General features: G+C 37.6%; 1 long non-coding RNA gene across 2 annotated transcripts in view; it reads right to left on the reverse strand.

The window, feature by feature from the left end:
* LOC138163694 (uncharacterized) overlaps positions 1-25,435 on the reverse strand; it is a 443,738-nt gene that overhangs the window by 70,072 nt on the left and 348,231 nt on the right. Inside the window, exon 4 of one of the 2 annotated variants that reach the window (XR_011168896.1) lies at positions 2,435-2,837. The exons of the other annotated variant lie outside the window; for it this stretch is intronic. This is a non-coding gene — a long non-coding RNA (uncharacterized lncRNA). Of the gene's footprint in view, positions 1-2,434; positions 2,838-25,435 lie in introns of those variants that run through there. 2 annotated transcript variants of the gene reach the window in all.

Raw genomic sequence — 25,435 nt, forward strand, 5'->3', positions numbered from 1 at the left:
TTGACCCACTGGCCAATCAAAAAGTATCTACTGAAAAACAAGCCTCCCTCCCCAGGCTTCTGGTGCACTTTAGCCTAGGGGCAGGGAAGATCTTTAAAATTTACATTCGCATTACACTGGTGTATATTCTTCTTTGTATCCTTTGATAAATGGGTTTCCTCACTATTTGCTATGTGTGTTCATTGTGGAACTGGCATTTGGTGAGAAGTGTCAAACCTTGGATATAAAGCCTGAAGACCTCCATTCCCTACTAAGAAATAATGATCTGGAGTTTGGCTTGAACCCCACAGTTACATCCCCTAGACTAACAATATATAATGGAGAAGATAGATATAATTTAACCCAGTACCCCATCTCTTCAGAGAGAGGAGAACAGAGTGACCATCTGCTCTTGCAGAGAAGGATAGGGAAGGAGACTCTAGAGACATGTCCCTAGTTCACACACACAGCACCCCAATACTATAGTTATAAAGTTTGGGATTGTTTTAGTTGATGTTGAATTGTTTAGTTTGTTCATTGCTCTGCTTTAACTCCTTGTTTTGCCTTAATCTTTTGATTTTTGATTTCTGTTACTAAATAATAGTTTATATATGGCTCCAGAGGTGAAAGTGAGGCTAGTGACTTTGCACAGCCCTCCCTCACTTAAGTCTAACTTAGTTGCATGTCATGGCATCACTTCCCTAATGGGATGGTACTCTTCCAGAGTGAAGGACAAACAACAAGCAATAGATTATATCATTTCATATGTGTATGAAATTGCATTTTATATAGGAAGAGAGAGACAGAGAGAGAGAGAGAGAGAGAGAGAGAGTCAATGAAGATTTATTAACTATTACTATGTTCCAGATATTGTGCTAATGACTGGAAATACAAATCAAAGAAAGAAGAAAAATATTCTCTATCCCAAAGGAGTAGCTTACATTCTAATAGGGGAAGGCAACACATAAAAGGAAGCTGAAGGGGGCAGGGAGGGAAGAAAAATGTACTTGGCTGGGGGCATGACAGAGAAGTCATGTCTGCAACCTGAAGAAAAATGGAGGGATGGCTGGCCTGGATGCCCTCTTTAAATGGAGGTTTCTGGAGGAGTCATACAATCAGAAGGAATTCTGAAGGGGAGGAGGATGCTTCCAAGGTGTGAATTCCAAAGCTGAAGTGATCATCCAGTAAGAAAAAGTTTCTGGGTAATGTTGAGAAATCTGGTTACTAGTCTGGTGAGAAATGAAGATATTCCCCTTCCCCTCCCCACTCCAGGGCACATGTTTTCTTTTTGTTTCCTTTAATTGGACAACATTACTTTAAAGTTTTCTACCTCACATATAGGGAGAAATACTCAGGTTTTCTTCCACTTTCTTTTCCTAGGTCTTCAGCAATATTCTCAAGCTGCTCCTTGAATGGTTGTTTTCAGCAGTTGTCTTTAAGGCGACATTGATAGTTTTACCTTTCTTGGTATAGTTCTTACCATGACAATGAGCACTGTATATATGGTGGTGTGCTGTGTTGTTTAGACTTTTTGTCAAATAATGTGGAAAAAATACATTTATTCTGGAGCTTTGTCTGGTTCACTGACACATTATAATGTGAATTGTCTGGACAGAATTTGCCATCACAGTGGGACCTAATACATTTATCCCCTTCTTTCCACCCCCACCTCCTTTACCCAATCATATCACTTAGCCTCTGGATTTTCCTGCTTTCTTTCAGTCTTGGTTTTTTGTTCATTCTACTCTTCAGAAGAGTTTTGTCTCCAGGAAATAAGCTGATTTCCATTAAATTATGAATGATTAGTGTTCTATATAAAGGGAAACACATGATCAGGAAGGACAAAGAGAAATCCCTAGACAGCTCTAGATTTAACCTTGAGCTGGCATCTAAGCTCTATCTTTGTCTGTCTGTTCCTCCCTCCCTTTCCCTCTGCCTCTCCTTTCTCTCTGTCTCTGTCCCTCTGTCTCTCTCTGTCTCTCCTTTTCATCTTGTCCCTTCCCCTTCTCTCCCCCGACTTCTCTGTCTTTCTCTATGCACAAAGGGGAGCCTAACTAGGATTATTCTGCATTGATCTGCAATGTGTTGCTGTCTTACTCAAGACTAAGGCTACTGTTGGAAGAAGCATGAAAGCCTTTGACTGTAACTGGTACAGTTTCCAAGCTTGCTATCATAGCACTAGAGCATAATACAATTATTCATCTCTCCAGTGCATTGGATGAACACTTAAGAGTTTGCGACCATTGGTGCAGTGTCATCTGCACTGAAACATTTTTCAAATTTGGTTTTTCTGATATCTGACATGTTCTAGTGTATATTTCACTCTTGTGGTCCTGGAAAACACAGAAATGCCATTCTTCCTCCTGTCCACTGTATCAAGCAGATAAGCTCTGAGTAGAAACATTTTGCAACCCTTTGCCGCTCTTTTTTTTTTTTACTCTTAGGAACAGATACATCACGCTGACTACTTTGCTAACTCAATCTATAGTGTCTCCAGGGGCCAACTGGCTAGTGTTTTGGGCTTCTTTCCAGGCCTTCACTGTTATCATGGCAGTCTTTGAGCACACAATGTGTCTGATGAAGAGGACCCTGGCTGACATTCCTGTTCTTTGGCATTTCCCTGTCATAGATGGTGAGATGACTTCCTCCTCCTCCTTCTTCTTCTCTTCTTCTTTGTCTTCTCCTTCTCCTTCTTCTCCTCCTCCTCCTTCTTATTTTCCTTCTTCTCACCCTCCTCTTCCCTTTTTTCTCCTTTTTTCTCCCTCTTCCCTTCTTCCTCCTCTACCTTTCTTCTTCTTCCTTCCCCCTTTCTTCTCCCTTCTTCTTCCCCTTTCTTCTCCCACCCTCTTTCTTCATCTCTGTGGCATAAATGAAAAAAATAACCTTTTGTAATTGAACAAAAGAATCATAATGAATTCTTATTTACTTTGTGTATATCTTGTGATGAGTATACAAAAATATTTTCCTCATAAAATACATGTGACATACTGTGTGCAGAAAATTTATCATTTAGATACATTATTTAGCTTTTAAATGTACATTTTCACTTTAGTAGATTTATATAATGTTAGAAAAATATTAAAAGTATGAAACCTAGCTTGAATAACTCATTAGTGTCTCAACATGACAGCACAAATATAGCTTCATTCTCTTGTCTTCACCTCCAATCGAGTTACCCAAATAAAAACTTATTTTTTCCAGAGTCAAAGTCTTCAAGACAGAGAAATTCCATGTCTCAACTATTTTTAGAGGTAAAGAGCCTCAATTAACTGGGGTGTAGAGAGGAGAAGTTAACTTCGTGGGAAGGCATTTTTTCTCCTTCCCCCCAGTCTCAAAATCTGCTTGTGCAGGAACCCAATTATCTATTCAAAGCCAACTCTTTCTGGGAATGTTGACTACTATAACCCTATTAAGCAGTTTACAGCTCAATCCCAGGTGTGCTTTCAGGCCTTTCTGGTCCTTATCACAATAGATATGTACACTTGAAACTACTGTTGCTGCAGCTATACAGTGGTGTCATAGCTCTATACCCCCCCACCCTCTTCACGGCCAGCTGCATAGAAGAAAATAAATGGATTGATGGCCTGGGATGTCTCTCTCCAAGCCAATCCAATGAATATATTAGGTTTATGCTTGAACCAAAATCTTTCCCCTTCCTTTGTCTTCTCACATGCCTTCACTCTTGGGTGGTCTTTGTAAACCTCACTAAAACGCAAGTTAGCATAGTAAGAGGAAAGTAGAGGAGGAAGGAAGCACTAAAGATCAGCATAACCAGAGCAATCCTTATGGAGGAGGTGTCCTTACCTGCTTATCTAGAAATATGGAGTCCCTCTCCCTATCCTTCCCCTGGGAAGAAGTGTTCCTTGGGATAAGCTTTTGCCAGCCCTGCCCCCATACACATACATCAGTACCCTCAATCTCAGCCCAAATTGCCATCTCCTAACTATAGCAATCCTCATAATAATAATAGCTAGCAATTGTGTAGAATTTAAAGTGTTATTATTATCCCCATTTATCACTAAAAAACCTAAGACAAACTGTGGTTGAGTGACTTCCCCAATGTCACACAGTTTGTTCAGTATCTGAAGTAGGATTTGAACTCACATCTTCTTTGCTTCAAGTCTGGCACTATTTACTGCACCATCTGACTGCCATACTACCCCTGCCTCTTGTTCCTTGTTGCCTGTAGCTAAATGGTCCCAACACCTCCTGCTGAAAAGTGAAAAACTTAAGTGGCCTTTTAAAACTATTTTCCTCTTATGTATCTGGTTTGCCTCAGTTATTTCATTGCTTTGATAAACAATTTATTTCATCTGCTGGACTAACATTTATCATCTCAAGTGTGTACTAGCTAGGCACCCAAATTACACCGGCATGAAATTGAATATTCTACATTCTCAAGAAGTCTATAATCTAAAGGATAAAATTGTAGTCAGGTGCCTAAAAGGCTAACCTGGATTGGGTTGGGTGGTTGGAAGGTGAAGCAGTAGGGCTGGGCTCAGGTCATGGGCAAAGAACCAGAAGGAGGCTTTGGGGGGGGGAGGGGGGAGAAGATGGGAGGGCGATTAGGAGGCAAAGTTGAAAAGGAAACACACGAGTCACCCCCCTTCCTGTTGCCTGGCAGTCTGGCAGTCTGACCTAAATGACCCACTTCATGTGCAAGAAGAAAAGCACTCTGCACCTGACTTCTAGTTTGAGCTCTGCCATTGATTGACTTGGGCAAGGCCCTCCCCTTCTACCATTCTCTGCACTGTGAATTGTGTCTGTATGAGTGTGTGTGTGCATGTGTATGCGTGTGTGTGTGCACGTGTGCATGTGTACACCATGGGCACACATAGGTGATACTTAAAGCCCTGCAAAATCTGCTCCCCACTTTTTCAGTCTTCTGATAGTTCACTGCCCTCTCTGGTCTCTCTGATGCAGCTACAGTGACCTGTTTGCTATTCCTCACCCACAACACTCTTTCTCCTTTTGAAGCCTTTTCCCTGGCCCAGAATTCCCTTCTTTCTGTCCTCCCAGGTGCTAGAACCTTTCCTCTAAGGCCATATTCTTTCCTCTACACTGCTTCACTAAATGAGCAAGTCATCTCAATGTCATTGGTCATCCCCAAGAACAAAGGACCAATCACAACAACAACATACAAGCCTACTTTACTTATCTTCTATATATCCAGCTGTTTGTATTTCTTTAGAGTGTTTAATTAAGCGTCAGACACTTACTGGCTGTTGGACCCTGAGCAAGTCACTTAACCTGTATTGCCTCCAAGAAAGAAGGAAGGAAGGAAGGAAGGAAGGAAGGAAGGAAGGAAGGAAGGAAGGAAGGAAGGAAGGAAGGAAGGAAGGAAGGAAGGAAGGAAGGAAGGAAGGAAGGGAAGAAAATTTAAGAAGAGAGACAGTATACTTTCAAGTAAGTTTCATGGAGGAGGAATACCTGATCTGTCCCTTGATGTGAGATAACAGACACAAGGGGCCAGACTCCAAGCATTTATGATGTCCTGTGCAGAGGAGAACAAGAAAGGACTGTGGCTAAACTATAGGATATTTGAAGAGTTAGGGAGCATTAGGATAGAAGGCTGGAGGGATCGGGTCAAGCCAGATGGCAGATCTCACAAACTCTTAAATTCTCTCCATTACAGTCCTGCTCAAAGAATATTGGCATTTATTAGAGGGTTGTGTTTATTACCAGTGAAAGGTTTTAATATCTCACAGATTCCTCCACAAATTTAAAAATATGTGGATTTTGCTAAAAAGCAGAAATGTGTGTTCATTTATTGTAATTTTTCAGAAGGTTTGAAAAATAGCCACCTCCTTCACAGAACTTGAAAGCAATTGTTATTTTTTTTTACCATAATGGTAAATTAATATTTGAAATTAAATGATTCAAAGCCATTTTGTTATCACTGTAATTCAAAAAAGGTGGGTTTGTTTTTCAGGTTAAAGTCATATGAAGTTTTATAAATGGAAACTTTATGAAAATACTAAAATAATGTAATATACATGAAAGACACCTAAAGTCAGTTCAAGTGCTCATGAAGGACTGTGTAATTTTGGAACAGATTCTAAGTAGATCCTTCATATTTCCTACTCCTGTCTTTTTTCAAGAAAGTACTTTGATTGAGAGATGCATTATGGACCTAGCCTGTGAAATCTCATCTTGAAAAAAAAATGTGCACACCATTTTTAAGATTCTAAAGTTGTATCATTCCTTTGCATCCCTTCAGTTATTCAGCTATCCACATAATGAGAAGCAGAACTATTTCTTTTCACAATGTTCCTTTAAAAACAAACAAAAACAAAGAAAGCAGACTAACATAAACCAAGTGCATTTTCATCTCAAATTTGAAGTTCAGTGCCAAAGGGAGAGTTACATTTTCAGGTTGAATTGACTAGAAAATCTCTAAAGTAAACCCTAAAGGAAATCACTGTTTTGTCCTAAATGGCTCTATAATGTTCTTGCTGTAGGTGAATGCCACCCTTTCTCTGCCATCTGCCTGCCCTATCCATCCATCCCAGACCCCTTCTTCAAAGAATGCTACATTTTCAGAGTCAAATGATGTCATTTGAATTGCAAATCTTGTCACATATGTAGTTTTATTCTCTTGGACTAGGATGAGTGGCAGTGGCATATAAGAGTTAACAAACCTTATCTAGTTTTAAATACATTTCTTGTATTGAAAACTAACAGAGCTGAAAACTGAATGGGGGAAAGGCTGGGCTCTGGTATTCATTCCTTTATTGGAGTATTGAAAGGGCTGTATGAAGGAGACCTGATAGAAATGTCATGGCACCGTGGAATGCGGCTAAGTCCAAGGTAGGAAAAGAAAAGGTTGGTTTTGATGCTTTAAATAGGATGCTAGGAGCAGCCCACAGCACTTTGCAGAAAGACGGCCTGAGGCTATACGTGTTCTTTATGCAGTAGGACTTCAGAAGGAAGGGAGTCCATCCTTCAATCACCCAGAGAACCAAAACTTTTGAATGGTCTCACGTTCTCAGGACACAGCTTCATTGTGATCGATGGCAACAAATTGAAAAAAGAAAAATCCTGGAGAAGGAAGCGCTTGTTCTAGACAGAAAAATTCCCTTTGCACCCTGGAACCTTCCATACCCCAAGGGAACTGGGTCATGTGACTGTAATTTGTGTTCAAATTGACTCTATATTTGCTTATCTTAATATCATCTTTCCCTCCCAATTTAGGGATAGAGAGAGAGAAAGAAATATAGATAGTTGTCTCTCTATATACATATATGTATGTATATAAAATATGTATACAGATACATGTATGTATATATTTTGCCCTGATGTGCATGTATATGTGTGTGTTGTGTATTGTGTGTGGAGATAGAAAGACAGATAATCTACATGTGCATACATACATGCACACATTCACCATGATGTGACTCTTTGGTTTCAGTTGTACTTGGGATCTTGGTAAATAAACTAGGAGTCACAGAGATTATATCTAGGATACACTTACTTGAACCTTTTATCCTATCAATGCAGACACATCCCCACATGTTCAAACCATAACCCATACATGCCTTCTTACATGTTAGATGAGAAGGGGCTCCATTTGAATGTGAGGCGAGGTCCCCCCCCCCCCCCCCGCCCAGGGACTACATGCTCTTTTCTCAGTATTCCCAGCGCTTATCAATTGACCGGCACAAAGAAAGCACTTCATAAATGCTTGTTAATTTAATTTGATTTAATCAGTGATTCCTGCCCACATCCTCCCACAAATTCCCCAAAGAGTATCTCACCAAGACACTCAGCTTCTTTTTCTATATCTTTTAACATTCCATGGATTCAAAGAAACATGGGAAGACTTGCTTGAACTGATGAAGAATGAAGAAAGCAGAACCAATAAACTACAGTAAGATACATAATAAGACACATAACCAAATAACTACAGTAAGATACCTAAAATAACATTAATATCAGAAGTTAAATTACATAAAATGGCCAAGCTTGATGACAAATAATGAAATGGATTTCCCTTCATTCAGTAGAAAGGTGATAGACTATAGGTACAGAATGTTCCATGTTAGATTGCATTGGTATGTCAGTAGGATTAACTTTATTTTTTAAAGCAATTGGGGTTAAGTAATTTGCCCAAGGTTACATGGCCAGTGTTTTTTGTGTGGGTGTTAAGTATCTGAGGCCAGAACCGATCCAGGTTCTCCCAAAGCAGGGGCCATCACTCTTATTCACTGTGGCACTTAGCCACTGCTGGATTGACTTTATCAAATGATTTATATAAGAGAAGTTTGGAGTGAGGGAAAGTGAAGGAGTAATCATCTAACAAGGGATTGTGGCATAAAAAACATTAAAAATTAAATTTTTATTTTGAAATATTCCTTGGATGTCATTGCAATGCTCAGGCAGCCCATCTGTTTTCCTTTTTTCTTGATACATATAACAGATGTGACAAAAGACAAACAGCTATTACTACAGCTACTATCACCGCTGCTGCTGCTGCCTATCCTTCTCCTTCCCTTAGCGCTGCTGCTGCTGCTGCTGCTGCTGCTGCTACTGCTGCTAGTGCTGCTAATACTCTACTCTGTGGTGCTCTCCTGAGGGAAAAGCTTGAGTCAATGAAAACACTGAGTAGTTCCCCAAATGTATTCCAGTTCCCTGTCTTTCTCCTAGTTGTTTCTGGGCACAGCTCAATGTCCTTTTGCAGTGTCTATCCATGATGTATATTCTGAGGGATTGTGTAATAATAACAACTCATATTTATATAGACTTTAAGACTTGCAAAGTGCTTTCTAAATATTATCTCACTTATTTTCCTAACAACCCTGGGAAGGAGATGTTATTATTATCTCCATTTTTCATATGAGGAAACTGTAGCAGACAGGCATTATGTGACTTGTTCAAGTTATACAGTTGGTAAGTACTGAGGGGAAAGTTTAATTCAGGTCTTCCTGACTTAAGGTACAGCAATCTATCTTCTGTACCACCTACCTCCTTAGTTCAAGTTCATTCAAATGTATGTCATAAACTAGACAAAATCAGAATCTTTCATCTAATTCTTGCTAATGGATATTCCTTCCCCCTCCCCCCCCATGTATGTATTTTAGGTAAAAATCTTTTGAATAGCTAATTGTAAATTCCATTTAGGTCACTCTGTAGGGTACTCAAGTAATTGTTTGATGTAATTAACATGCTATCATCTGTAAAAAAAAAATAACCACTTGAAGGATGTCATCATCTATAGAGGAATATTTTTTTTTCTTTTTTGGACACTAAGCTAAACAGTCTACACAATATTGACAAATATTTTTTTTAGTTTATGTATGAAGCTACTAACTGGAGAATTATTGAACAAAACCACTTCTGTTTTATATCTATAAAGGATTCTAGAATGATATTAATATATTCCTTAAGACTCTTTCTTGGAGAAGAGTCTTTTTAATGCTGCCTTTTGCTCCACCAAATAAAATTATATTTTCAGTCAATGAACAATAAACACAGTGGATTTTGTACTTCTGAACTTTTCATTTATTTGTGTTATCTTAAAGAGTTGGGATCCTATCTATATAATATAATTTTCCTTGTCTTATTCTCATGCTTTCATCAGGGACACATCTGATAAATGTGTGAGAATCTTTTTCATGAGAATGTTGTGCTCATGAAAAATGCAAGCATATGATTTGGCAGTTATTGATTTTAATTTTAGTTATTTGCTACAACGAAAGTATTCATGATTTTATCCAAGTATGATCCATTTGCTTCTCTTTCACATATCTTTTGAATATATTTCTCAATGTGATGATTACATAACCTTTAACATTATCTCCCTTGTGTCTACTTGACTTGATCCAACTACTCTTCTCACCATTGTTTTCCGTAATGTCATTCCTACTTAGTCATGTAGCACAGTGCATTGGGGAATGATCATTGTCCAAATATGTTTCCTTTATTAATAATTGCTGGAGAAAATATTTAGTGATGGAAATCTTTGCTGAGCTTTTCCATTTTTTGTGCAGGTTATACTCTTTCCAGTTGCATCATTAAGTGCTCTTATCTATCTTAATTGAGTCTCAGGTCTCTCCCCCAAGAGTATGTAAGCTCCTATGAGGACCTGGATAATTTTATGGTTGTCTTTTATTAATTGATTGATTGATTTATATATTTGGTTTCATTTGTAGCCAGAACATATACACTGATATGCTTCAATTCTTTGGACATTATGTTGACTCATGGGAACTTGGATAAAAATATTTAATTTAAATTACAGTTAATTAATATTTATAGATAGCATAACAATGTGATTCTTTATACACTTTACCTTCATTTCTGGAACTCTGTCACCATCACTAAAGAGACTGAAGTTGACACCCAGGACTGGGAGTCCTTTGATACATTATTTTATGGGTTGCCACAATGGCTAGGAGCCATCTTATATATCTCTTTATTTTAGCCTTTGCTGTGGCCAAAGGATTCCCTACCTACTGGTCATGAGCCTTTCCATATTGAGCTGGGCTGTTCCTCAGATAGAACATGGCCATTAGAAATAAACTAGAATCTTCTAGATTGGGATAGCTAAAGCTATAATTGTAATTTTTATTCATTATCCAGAAAACTTGTAAAGAATGTTTATTAATTCCAGAGTCTTCTCTGTAAATTATTCCATATATATATATATATGCACACAAACATATGTATTGTATATATATGTATGAATATGTATACATATGTGTATACATGTGTGTATATATACATGTGTATATATATTTATATAGCTTTGCATTATTTCTTTGCATGTTGTCTAGATTGTAACTGCCTTGAGGTCAGGGTATGTCTTTTGTGCTTTTTGTATCCTCAGTGCTTAGTGCAGTACTTTTTTTTGTTTTATTGATTGATTGGATACTTTAAGCCATTAAAAATGTTCAGATTACCTTAAACTTAAAACATTTGATGAAAAACTCTTTTTCGCTTATGCAACGGCCAAAGGACAGTCTCAGAGAATGCCTTCAATTATGATTCTTTAACTGTGTAGAGATATTCATCAGGTCATTCACTTAAAGTCAGGGGATTTTAGACAGAACTGAAAAGTTCCTCGGAGGCCTTCTAATCCAACATTTTAAAGTCTTGGAAGAACAATTTGACCCAGAGAACTGAACCCAGAGAGTTCAAGTAAATTGCCCGAGGTTGTATAGGTAGTGAATAACAGAGCTAGAATTTTAAACTAGGGCCTCTGACTTCAACTCCACTGCTCTTCTGACTACAGCATGATCCTAGCCCAATGTGGTATTCTACCAACTTTATTTTGAACCAATAAAAAACTAATCATAAAGACTGGAGAAACATTTTAAAAGAATGATCTTTTCAACTGGAACACCACTTAGGAGAAGTCATGTTATGGTCCATTTTTTTATATAAACTCCTAACTGCTGTTAAACAAGTAACCACTTGTTTATCACCTACTCTAACAATGAATAAGAAATAAATGAAGGAAATGACCAGTATATAAAGATCAATCTGTTGTGCCAGACCAATTTGTAATTTTCTAAGCAACTGCATTAGCTAAAGGGCACTCAAGCAAATGGACTAGGCCTTCATAAAGCATTTGATAGTCTCAGAAAAGGTTTTTTGTTTGGATTGAATTTGAATTAAATGAAATCGTGTTGCCTGGTTATGGAAGTTTGCACAAGGATTGAGAAATTGGATAAAAGAACATAAACATGGGGTAATGATAAATGGCACTGCATGGGGGGAGGGAAGGGAAGGAAGGAGTCCAAAGCAGCGCCACAGGGTCAGCACTAGGTCTGGTGTTGTTTAACGTCTTAAGTAATTATGTGGAACCAAGCAGTAAACAGTGCATTACTGAAAGTTTCAAACAATATATGGGGCATCATTTTAAGAAAGGCCTTAAAAAACTTGAAGTAGATAGAAAATGCCTTGAGAGTGAACATACAGTAAATTTCAACAGAGAAAACCCCAATCAGGGACCCAAATGATGCCAAATTCACACAAAGAACATGGAAAATTAGGAAAGAAGCCAATTAAAGAAATTCACTGAATTAGATATTTATGAAATATGTCTATTGTTTTTAAACTCACACACATACACATGAAAATACATAAAAATACAAAAAAAGAGGTTCATTTATCTTTCTTTCTACTTGCATGTTTGGATTATTTTTGTGACCTAAGGCCCAAGGGTAATCATCAAGAGGAAGAGTTCTTCTCTGAGTTCACAAAGATCTGGATTCACTCGGGAGGACCTGCCTCAAACCAGAATGAGGGAAAAATGTTCCTTTTTTCCCTCTGGTGGCATTACCATCACCCCAGAGTGATAAATCAGTTGAGAAACATTTAATTAAACACCTACTATGTGTCAAACATTGTGCTAAGTACTGGGGATACAAAGAAAGGTTAAAAAGACAATCTTTACTCTGAAGATGCTTACAGTCTAATGGCAAAGACAACAAGAAAGCTTAAAAGACTTGGCATTTCCGTGACAATGTTTCAGGAAGAGCAGGGACTGTTAGCCGTCAGTATTGAGAACTGAGTAAGATATTGAAAACAAAATAGATGGCCTGGTGTGACAGGGTTTATGTGCTACAAGAAGTGCAGCAGAAAGCTTAGCAGAATTTCAGCAGAACACCACAAAGTTGAGAGAAAGACTTCCAGTAAGCCAAGACCTGTGAAGTTACCCCTTTGCCAAATCTACTCTCAAAACTGAAACACATTTTCTCCTTAGATATTGTATAAACTTGTAGAAGAGTATTGCTTCTTTGTTAGTTAGTTTGAGGGGTGGAAAATTGCTTATACCAACTCTTCTCATTATACCAATGTAATAAATACCTATTTCTGTCTGGCAGTGAAAAATTTATGAAACACTTATTATGGGCCACACACTAGACTAAGTGCTAAGGATGTAAAAAGAAACAAAAGACAGAGGACCTTGGCGGTGCCGTGGATAGAGCGCTGTGCCTAGAATCGGGAAGGATCATCTTGAATTCAAATCTGGACTCAGAACACTTGGTAGTTGTGTGACCTTGGGCAAGTAACTTGACCCTGTTTGCCTCAGTTTCCTCATCTGTTAAATGAGCTGGAGAAGGAAATGGCAAACCACTCCAGGATCTCTGCCAAGAAAAGCCAAAATGGGGTCACTGAAAATTGGACACAAATGACCAAGCAACAAGCCCCCAAGGAACTTACAGTCTAATGGTGGGAGACAACAGGTAAACAAATAAGTACAAACAAGCTATATATGGAGAATAAACAAGAAATAATTAAAGAAGGGAAAACACTAAATTAAGAAAGGTTGGGAAAGACTTCCTGTGAGTGATGGGATTTTAGCTGAAATTTAAAGGAATCCAGGGAACTCAGTAGTTAATTCAGTCTGTCTAGCTAATTATCAACTGAACTGAAAGAGGGCAGCTAGGTGCTGCAGTGAATGGAATACTGGGCTTGACATCATCTTCATGAGTTCAAATACAGACTCAGATACTCACTAGCTGTGTGATCCTGGGCAACTCACTTAACCCTGTTTGCATCAGTTTACATCAAGAAAACCCCAAATGGAGTTATGGAGACATGGACATCACTGAAAAAGACAATGATAAATCAATGAAGAACACACTGATGGGGACTCATGAACTAGAGAAACCAATCTGTACCTCTTCAGACTAATTCACAATTTCAGATATGCAAATGATACCATTATGATGAAAGAAAGTAAAGAAATATGTGTGTATATATACATAATTGCTTTTTGAAGGGCAATTGGGGTTGAGTGACTTGCCCAAAGTCACATGGTTAGTAAGTGTGTCAAGTGTCTGAGGCCGGATTTGAACTCAGTTCCTCCTGACTCCAGGGCCAGTGCTCTATTCACTGTGCCACCTAGCCACCCCCAAGAAATATTAAGAAGCATCTTGAGGGTGAAAGAGGAGAATGCAAAAGCTGCCTTGATGTTTAACATTAAAACAAAAACCTGTTCCCATCACTTCCTGGTAAATAGAAGAAGAAATGGAAACAGTGTAAGACTATATTCTTGGGCTAAACAATCACTGTAGATGGTGACTGCAGCCATGAAAAGATGTTTGCTCCTTGGAAGTAAAGCTATGGCAAATCTGGACAACATGATAAACAACAGTAAGGAGATCAAATCAATTAATACTTAAAGAAACTAACTCTGACTGTTCATTGGAAAGACAAATGCTGAAACTAAAAGTTAAATACTTTGGTCACATAATAAACAGATAGGACTCCATTAGAAAAGATCCTGATGTTGGGAAAGATTGAAGACAAAAGGAGAAGGAAATGGTGGAGAGTGAGATGGATAGTTAGTGTCATGGAAGCAGCAAACATAAGATTGTACAGACTTCAGTAGGTAATGGCAGATGGAAGGACCTGGAGTGCCATAGTCCATGAGGTCACAAAGAGTCAGACATGACTGAACAACTGAAAAAACTTTATAAAATATAAGGAATTTCTGATATGTAATTCTTGCTGCCTAGTTTGTCCACATAGGTATCCACAGGGTGCTAAAATAATGTCAACCTGCAGTCATGTTGTACAATCTCCACTACCTCTTTGCATATTCTGTCAGACCCCTGGTTCACCTTTGTGAAATTTCTGGAGGTAATTATACCCCTCTGTTTCTATAAACAAATCTGAATGATGACCATTTCTTTGATGTTTCTTCATTAACACATGGTTGAGTTCATGTGGATTTCACCCATTTAGCCCTTGTGATTTCACTCTTGACCCTTTGCTGTTCTGTGGGCTCAATCCAGAGAAAAAATGCTTTATGGATTATATATGACAAATTCAGTGGTATAGATCTGTTGTCAACCTTTACTACTTCCCGGAGAATCAAGATAATTTGTTCCAAAACAATCACTTTCAACCTTCTTGCCATGTGCTCTTAGAACATCTCTCAATATTCTTTTTTTTTTCCTTTTTGGCAAGGAAACATCAATCTTTCTAAAGCTGCCTTGTGATGAGCCTTGTATTTCATTAACATTGTATGGTTTTTTGTTTGAACTTCTAAATCCATAGTCATCAATGCCAAAAGTACAAATTAGGACTGTTATTGTAAAGGTGTTCATTGCTCTAAATGTGTTCTACCCACTAGACTTTGATTTCCAGATGTTAATCTGAAAATGCTCAACCTCAGCTTTTCTTTTCAATTGTCTTGTGCTCAGTGTGTCTTTGCTTGGGGAAGACCAAAATTTTTATAGGTGTTATCATCATAGATTGATGTGGTCTGACCTCCAAAGCCAAGTGAAGAGTTTTTTGTCTTTGCTTGTCTTCTTGTCCCTGGGGTACACCAAGCATTTTACAGTTATCCAGTCCAAAAGACATTTTTATATCATTGAAGAAAGTTTCCCCTAAATGAAGGAGCTGTTTAATGTGTTTTTCGGTACAGCCATATAACTTGATGGCATTGATATACACCAAGAGATTAGTATAATTTTTGGTACAACTCTGTCTTTGTCTTAAAAGTCATATTCATGTCCATTCAGAAGTAATGGGCAGAACCATGATGGACTTAAACTGTGTGCTTGAAAGATTCCACGTTTTTAGTTTAGAATACAATGTATCAATTATTCTTGATATTATTGTCTTAGCGGTATATTTTAAATAGAGAATAATTTTTCATATTGTAATAGGCTAAGCTTGACTCAGAAAGGTCCCCTGTTAATTTATTTCCCATATTAGAATGAAATGAGATACTTATAGGTTGCCTAATAGCTAACAAAAGTAAGTTTCTTTAGGCATAGCACAAACAGAATACACCATAAGAATACCAAACTCAGTTCAGGTAGACATGGCCCCTGAATTTAACCAAGGGTTTTTGGTTTCACCAAGGGAATTTAACTATTAACCAAGAATTCCCTCCTCTCTCATATTCCTCATCTCACTTCAAATGTCTTCTGTTACTATTTTCTTTTTCATTCTTATCTCTTGTGAATAGATGACCCTTTTCCTGCTCAAGGCAACCCATCTACATTTACATATGATCCCATTCCATCCCATCTTCTCCTTCAGCTATATCATCCTTACTTTCTCACTTATCTCCAATCTCTATGGATTGACTGTTTCTTTACTACCTACAAACATGTCAATGTTTCTTCCATCCTCAAAAAAAAAAATCCCTTCTAGTTTTAGTCCCATATTTCTCCTCCCTTTCATGACTAAAATTCTTCATCAGACCATCTATGCCTCTACTTCTTTTCTTCTCACTCTCTTAACCCTCTGAAAACTGTTTTCACCAATGTTACCCGTGATCTCTTAATTGCCAGATCTAATGGCCTTTTTCTCAGACTTCATCCTTCTTGGCCTCTCTGCAGCTTTTGACACTGCCAAGCACCTTCTTTTCCTTAATAATCTCTTCTCTTTAGGTTTTCAGGACACTACTATCTCCTTTTCCTACCTTTCTAATGGCTCCTCAGTCTCTTTAGATGGATTGTCATCCAGGTCACATACTTTAACAATCTGATGTCTTCCAGGGCTTTATTCTTGTCTCTCTTCACTCCTCCTTCTATACTATTTCCCTTGGTAATTTCGTCAACTTCCATGAATTTAATTATCATCTCTATGCTGATAATTCTCAAGTCTACTTTTTTTCCCACCTCTAAACTTTTTTTTCCGACTTCCATTCTCAGATCTCAACTCTCTATTGGACTTCCAAACTGGATATCTCAGAACATCTTAAACTCCATATCCAGAACTAAACTCAATATCTTTCCCCTCAAGCTGTTTTTTTGTTTTGTTTTGTTTTGTTTTTTTAGGAAACAGCCACATTGACATGGATCTCTGTTCTTCTAAGGGCATAAAATGTCACACCCAAGTGGAATTAGGTCCCTTGACCTTTGGAATATGTCCCAAGACCATGTGAGTCACCACACTTAGTTTGTGAGCCAGATATATTTCTATATGAAGGTAAGTTCAGTCAAATCAAAATATATTTATTAAGTGCCTTAAAACTAGGAGATTTGAGCCTTAGCCTATGTAGCCAATAAAATCTTAAGGACAGCTTTCTTGGATTTTAGGAAAAGAACTAGCTGAAACTATAATTGGAAAAGGGAAAAGAGGCATGATAAACCTGACCTTTTAGACATATACATATCCAATACTCTACATTCTTATTAAACTTGAATTTATTTTATATATTTGAAATATGTAATTGTCATGAATGTAGAAGTGAATCACAAGAAATGGTACAAATGTTGAAGTGTTTTCATGTGATTTGTTCAATAATCAACAAATTGATAACAAATTACTCTTTATACCTGTGGAACTTTTGTCTGCATCCATTTCATATTTATCTAACACAAGCTTTAGTTTTGTTTAACTTTTTGTTGACAGATAATTAACCAGAAAGTTTCTATATCTTCCTTCAGGATTTTTTCTCTTGTTCAATTTCTTTGCTTCTCAAACATCTATTGTATAAATTTTGACTTATGTGAAATTGATTATTTTGCTCATTGGGCTACTGTGCTTTCTTGTTTGCCTTCATCTTTTGGTTTTTCCTTTCAGCTGTTGATTAAGAACATAAAATATTTTTCATATACTTTTGCATTTTATTTTGCATTTCTCACATTATTTCTCTCTATTTCTCACATTTATTTATTTATTTTGAATCTCACATTTATTTCTTCTCTTACTTACAAAAGTTACTATATTTTTGCATATTTGGATTCATTTATTTGTTGATATTCTACTACTGTTACAATATTTAACTGATGTTGATATTCTACTTGCTTATTAAGTTCATTAAACTAATTTTCTTTTATTTTCATAATGTGTTATTTTAGGGATATAACATTCCAGAATTGTTGATTTGTCCCATCATCATCATCATTCTTTCACACAGCTGTTTGGTAAATTTATTTTTTTAATAAAATACATTTATTTTTTAATAAAATAAATTTACTGTTCAAGATGTCATTATTCCTTCTGTTTAAGCATGTATATTTATTTGTGCTTTCTATATTAGTCATTTTTTATTTTACATAAAGTATATGTTGATTGTTTCTGCTTTTTATGCTTAAAATTTCCCTGTGCTTCAGCATGTGATTTATTTTTCAAAGGCACTAATTTATGGATCATATGACAAATAAAATGTGTATTAATTCTCTAATCATCACAAATTCTTAAAGCACTCCAAAGTAGAAATTGTGCACCAAATAAAGTCAATCCAGTTGTTTCCATGGTCCAGGACACCAAGAACCCAAACAGAGTAAAAATTCAGTAAACTAAAAACAAAGACTAATCCCTAACCCCCAGCTTGCTTGGTCCTCCCTCTCTTCCCCAGAACCCACCATACTCCTAGAAACACAGCTTCCAAATAAATCAGTGAGTTTAGAACAAAATACAATTGTTTCCTAATACCCACCCCTTCTCCCTATACCTCAGAGATCCAAATGGTAGGAATTCACTTGAGTCAAGACAACAGAAAGAGAAAAGGCTTAGCATCCAAGTGGGCCCAGTTCTCTATCCCTATAATTCACTTGGGGTAAAGATCAAAGATGAACCTTGAATTAGGTTCTAATTAGGTTCAATCATCTCAATAAAGGCTGAGAAAGTTTTCAGATCCTTCCCCTAGGGACACTACCATCAAAGAAGAATTAATTGTCAGTCAATAAATAATTATTAAGTACCTGCTAATGCCAGACATTATGCTAAACATTGAGGACACAAATGTGAAAAGGATAGTCCCTGCCCTAAAGTAATTTATGACCTAATGTGGGCAGTCAATACACAAAAGAAAGTTGAAAAGAGGTTGGGTCGGGGACATGGAAAAATGGAGAAGTCAAAGAAGTCCAAAATGTGTTCAGAAAAGTGGAAAATGTGCTGTCTGAGGAAATATCAATCTTCTCCTCTTCCTCTAAATAGAGGAATTTGTGACTCCGCCCTCCAGTTTAGAATAGAAGCTACTGAGGCGGTATGAGTAATGAGGCTAATTTGATATTGTAAGATAATGAAATTGTCCAATTATGAGTTTGCTGGGGGCACTCAAAGAGAAACCAAAGAAAAGAGGGAAATAGAAAGTGAACAACAGGGGGAGCTTTGAAAATAAGAACTGAAGTTACTGATGATCTGAAGAAGAAGAAAACTCCTCCTGAAAATGAAAAGACTTTGAGTATAAATATGCAAACCAGCAAGGAAGATACTACTTACACAAAGGAAAATGATCTTCAGATCAGGGTAAGTAGTTCAGGTATCTATGAATAATTGTTGTAAGATAAAGGATAATGCACTAAAAGAAATCTGATGAGACATATAACACATGAATGCCCCCAAGAGAGGATGGAGCCACCCAAATGAGGATATTCTTGAATATTTTGGAAGAGAGATAAGGATTGTGAAAAACAATTTCTGGCCTGCACAGCATAAAAAATCATCAGAACTTATCATACATGGTGTAAAGCCAACCAGAGCAGCTTTCCAGAAGACAGCTTCTGTGAACAGCCTTCAAGATTCTGATTTCATAGGATAGTGAAATCTCTATATATTCAATAACAAATCAAAGCAAAACATTCACAGAAAATCAAGGTACAGAATTCACAATCTTACAACTTATCACAGAAAATCAAAATACAGCATTCACAATGTTACAGCTTTTCACAGAAAATAAAAATACAGTATTCACCATGTCACAACTCAACAACTTATCACTAAAATGGCCACATAGTTTTCACCAAAGTGGTCACATAGTTTTAAAAAAGTACATTTATTTAGTCAATCACAAAATCCTTAATTCAATCACAAAGTACAAAAGTCAAAATTCTCCACCCCTAGGTCACGGTAAATCATAATCTTCTCAGTTAGTACACAGTATCCAAGTAAAGTCTTCTTTCAGCTTGACTCGAGACTGGCTTTCAGCTTCCATGGTTCCTCTTCCATGGTCCCATCTCCAACAGTCACCTGGGTTCAAAGGCAGGCAGCTTCCAGTTCCTTGTCCAGTTCTTCATCCAGTTCCAGTTCCATATTGAAGTTCTCATTGTCCAGTCCACCTCAAGTCCTTCACAGTTCCTGTTTCTGGGAAGACAAAGCTTGACATAACCACAATAATATCCATACACATGGTCAGCACCATCATCAATTCACTGTCTGCCTGTAAAATCAACTCAGATCCACCAACAAGGTCTGATAACTCAACACAAACCATCAATATAGAAATCAGCACAAACCAATAAACAAGGTCCAAGAGGTCAGCACAAATCCATCAACATAGAAATCAACACAGACCCACAAACAAGGTCCAAGAGGTCAGCACAAGTCATCAGTAAAGTCCCAGGACCTCCAAAACCCTCCTCCAGAACTTCTGTAAACATACAACCAGAAAATCCTTTTTCAGGGCTTCCAGGAAGGTCCCAGGGCTCCTGTACAAAGTATCACAAACAAACATCAATGCAGACAGAGCAGACAGAGTGCCAGTCACCACAAGTTTTCTCCTTCTCCACTCTGCCACCACGAGTCCTCTTATCAGTTCTGCTCCATTCTTCAGCCCAGCAGCTGCTGCCCTGCCTCCACAGTGCTCCTCCCCAGAAGTTCACAAGTTGTGGGGTTCACACGTTCTGTTTCTTAACAGACGTGGTACAAGGTTCAAAAGAAACTTGAACTGAAACAAGGTGTTAAACATTCAATAGCTGAAACAGGGTATGAACTACTTCTGCGCTTGCCATTACACATGGTTATATATGAACAAAACTGAAAATACAAGAGAAGAAGAGAGTTACCTTCAAAAATATATACTACCCAAACTGACAGAAGACCAAATAAAGTTCTTAAATAACAATCTCAGAAAAGGAGATAGAACCAACTATAAAGAAATTATTTCTAAAAAGTGTTTTCTCATCCAAAATGGATTCACAGAAGTGTATCACACTTTTAAAAAATAATTACTATTCATACTACACAAATTATTCTGAAAGTTTGAGAAAGCATCACGCTGAATTCACTTTACGAGGCAAAAATAGCCATAATACCTAAACAAGGGAAGGGCAAAACACAGGAGAAGAGAACGAAAAACCAACATAATTTATGAATGCCAATTCAAAATTTTAAATAAAATCTTGTCAGATGACAAATCTTCCAAGAAATTATTCATCCTGGATTATAATAGACATGCAAGGATGGGTCAATGTTAAGAAAACAAGGAACATAAGTAATCATGATTACTTATGTTCCTTGTTTTCTTCACATTAAAATATAACAAAAACAAAAACACCCCAAATCACATGAATGTCTGTTTCATCAAGTTAAAAAAAATTTTGGGCCAAATGGTTTCAATGACTACTGTTTCATAGTATAATTTGGAGAAGAGTAACTGCTACAACCCTTTATTGTAATTATTATTATTATTTTGCTTTTCCTACATTATTTCTCCTTGGTTTCTTTAACTATTGATCCTTAATATAAATTTTGTCATTACTTCTTCTAGTCCTAACCTTTTCTTCATTTGATTAGTACAGTAGGAAATTTAAAATTCAATTAAGTAATATTATTTTAGGATGCTTACATAATGCAACAATGATCAGTCGATCTCTTGATCAACTTCAATTGATCTCTTCAGTTATTTCTCTTCCTTTATTTCTCTAAAGTTAGGTTAATAGTAATGTTGATATACCTCCTGTGTCTTGATAGGTGTTCCTAGAGATATTTCATATATGCTCTTTTCATTTTGAACAGAATTTCTTTTCCATTTGAACAAATGAATTAACTAATTAATTAATAATAAAGTACTCGGCAAGTGCTTACTATAGGCCTGGAGCTGTGCCAAGTGATGGGAATACAAATCCCAAAAGTAAGGAAGGTCATGACCTTTGAGAGTTTCAATAGCAGTTGATTGGTGTGTCCTTTTCAGGAATGTAGCGCTGGTTCAAACACTGTTCCATTATCCAAACAGGTTTAGGGAATCTTGATGGAAAGTGGAGAATGAAGTCAATTAGTCAGGAAAGATGCATTAAGTGCCTACTGTGTGCCCGATACTGTGCTAAGCACTAAGGGTACAAAGAAAGGTTTCTGTTCTCAAGGAACTCATGGTCTAATTGGGGGAGAGATATGCATAAAAGTATCACATACAAACAAGTCATGAGCAGGGTAAATTATATATAATCAACAGAGGAAAGAATTAAGGGGGTTGAGAAAGGTTTCCTGTAAAAGGTGGGATTTTAGCTGAGACTGAAAGAAAGCCGGGGCAGCTGGAAGGCAGAGAGATATGCGGTGGGCATGAGTCAGACTAGATATGTTGAAGTCAAGCCAAGTTAAATGTTGTCAACAAGCCAAATGTGTGCCAGGCACTATGCTAAGCCCTAGGGTTACAAAGAAAGACAAAAACAATCCCAGAAAGCATAGGGAAGAGAATGTGAAAACATTACATCCACATCGGGTTTGGCCAGAACATTTGGAAAGAAGGAAATCACTGCGGGGAGACTGAAGAAAAAAAAAAGCTTCTTGAAAAAGGTAGGATTTTAGGTAAGATTTGCAGGGAGCTGGAAGGCAGAGGTGAGGAAAGAAAGACTTCAAAGCATGGGAAGTCAGTGAAAAGCCATGTATCTGGGGAACCCCAAAGCACACAGGCACTGCCCAGTCATGCCTACCCCGTGCATAAAACTATTGGCGTTGTCCTTGTCCTCTTCATGTGACTCTAAAAATCCAGTGTTGAGATTCTGGTGCCTTTCTCCCTCAGGGTACAAGGGAGGTGGTGACCAAAGTGGTTCTGATGCTGGTGGTTTGATTTGTCCAGCATAAACATTCTCTCATCTCCCCCTCAGGAAGTGTTGCTGCTTGAGCTAGGCTGGCTTGCCTGACCCATCAGTGATCACTGGTCAGCAGTTGATTGTAATTGGTAATAGTGGTTTGGAAAAGGGGACCCTTTCCTCACAAGGTTTTTTTCTTCCCTGTATAATGGCTGCTTTCCTTAGAAACACTTTGAAGTCATACTGCAGTTTCTTTGAGGACTTGTAGAGACCCTACCTTTACAAAGAGTGAACCTGATCCATTCCATATCTTGGGTACACAATCTACGTGAGATGCTATGACTGAAAAAAATCAGCACCCAGAGACTTTGGTTATGAACCCTACTCAAGCTTGTTCTTCAGAAGATAGGAGTGAAGGGTGCTCCTAATGCCAATACTCTGATGATTTAGAGTTGATGTTGAGAGGAAACGAGGAGTGAAAGGAGGAAATGGCAAGTCAGCCAACAGTTAACAAAAGGAGGTACACTTTTCTCCAACCTAGCAAAAATACACAACAAAGGTACAAAGGCACTTAGCTACTTTGGAGGTGACCTCCTTCGTCTGTATGTAGAAATATGACATAGAATCAAGGCAGAATGTGGTGAAGTGAGTGGTCTTCAGAAATCCGTCAAATCTAAAGAGCCAGGTGGAGACAGGAGTGGGACTGTTTTATGCCTATAGGTGACCAGAGAGTTGTATTAAAGGAGGCAGGGGCAATCAAAACCCATAAATAGCTTTATTGCCTTTTGGGAAAACTAATATTTGTTGTGGAGAAATAGAGAAACGCTGATCTTATCACCATCAGTAAACAGCACATCACCAGGACCATACTCACCACCAGAACTAGGGTGGGGCAGCTGTCTTTTTCCTTGGGGAGCCACAATTTGAAGGGTGCAGAAATGTGCACCATAGGAGCTCCTTCCATGTCGTACCACCACCCTTCAAGTACTCCAGGTTGGGACCTCCCTTGCCAAGGAGAGGCTCTTCTCCTTTTAAACTTTACTATTAAGTTCATGCTAATGTAGAAATGTGTTTGACATGATGGTACATGTATGGCCTATATCAGATTGCTTGCTGTCTTGGGGTGGGAGGAGGGGAGAAGGGAGGGATAAAAATTCAGGACTCAAAATTCTACAACAATGAATGTTGAAAACTATCTTTACATGTAATTGGAAAAATACTATCAATTTTTTAAATTAATCAAAAATAACAAAGATTAGATAGATAGATAGATAGATAGATAGATAGATAGATAGATAGATAGATAGATAGATAGATAGATGGATGGATGGATGGATGGATGGATGGATGGATGGATGGATGGATGGATGGATGGATGGATGGATGGATGGATGGATGGATAGATAGATAGATAGATAGATAGATAGATAGATAGATAGATAGATAGATGGATAGATAGATAAAAGGAGAGTAGGCATACCCTATTAAAAAAAAACTAATAAGTTCATGGAAGAAAGCAAGATGGGAGGATAGGACAGGTCATCATAAATTTTGGCAGATAAACGCAATGGGCCAGTCTAAGTATTAGAACATAGGAAAAATAGGGACAAAATGACATTATGTTTAAATCTGGTAACCATAGAATTTCTCATGCCAGGAGGTTAATTCAATAGTTTTAACAACCCTGCCATGAAAAAAAAATGGCTTCCTTTTTGTCACACACCATCTCATTTCCTCAATGATTTAGAGCTTCTCTAGGTAGTAAAAGGCATTTTTCAGCTATCCCAGTCCATGCAGTAAAATCTCATCTCTATAGGTACTGTTACCATCTACAGATCTCTAAGTATACAGATCAAAAATAGGATCCTATTTTTCCCCTTTTACTCCTAAAAGAATAGCCCACATCCTATTGTCCTTGTTGAAACAAAGGACATTGGGGTAAGAGTCTGATACCTAAGCTTGGTTCCTGGTTCTGCTTCTTACTATCTGGCAAAGCAGATGTCTTTGGGCAAAACATTTTACCTCCCTCAGTTTGCTTAGCTAATAAAATGAAATGTTTATACTCAGTAATGTGTATGGTCTTTTCAAGCTCTAAATCTGATGTCAGTGGGGGTCGGGGTGGGGGTGGAAATGATGGTGGTGGTGGTGATAATGACAAATAATGTTGATGATAAATAACATTGTATGACTGTAAGAGCTGGTCTATAGGGAAAGCTGAGTGCCACAGAATCAATGCTTTCAGATTCAAATGGTGCTAGAGAAGATTTTGAGAATCCCTTAGATAGCAAGGATATCATTTTCAGTCAATTCCTAAAGAAATTAATTCAGACTGTTCACTAGAAGGTCAAATACTGATTCTGAAGTTTAAATATTTTGGCCACATGAGGAAAAGACAGAAATCACTGAAAAAGACCCTGATGTTGAGAAAGATTGGAGGCAAAAGGACATGGGGATGGCAGAGAATGAGATGAAAAACTAGTTTGGAAAAATGAACGTGCATTTGGACAGACTTTGAGAGAGTGGAGGAGAGAAGGGTATGGTGTTCTGTGGTCTATGGGATCGCAGAGAGTCAGACACAACTGAGCAACGAAACATTGAAACCTCAAGGTTTGCAAAGCATTTTACACATATTATCTTATTTGATCCCCACAACTCTGGAAAAGAGGTGCTATTGTGATTCCATTTTACAGATAAGGAAACTGTAGCTCAGAGTGTCAAAGTGACTTGCCTAGTGTCACATGGCTAGTAAGTGTTTGAGGCAGGACTTCATCTCAGGTCTTCCTCCTTCA

Source organism: Petaurus breviceps, unplaced genomic scaffold (genome assembly GCF_028583685.1).
Source record: "Petaurus breviceps papuanus isolate PSGF00001 unplaced genomic scaffold, PetGlider_PUasm1.0 126, whole genome shotgun sequence".
NCBI classification, from domain to species: domain Eukaryota; kingdom Metazoa; phylum Chordata; class Mammalia; order Diprotodontia; family Petauridae; genus Petaurus; species Petaurus breviceps.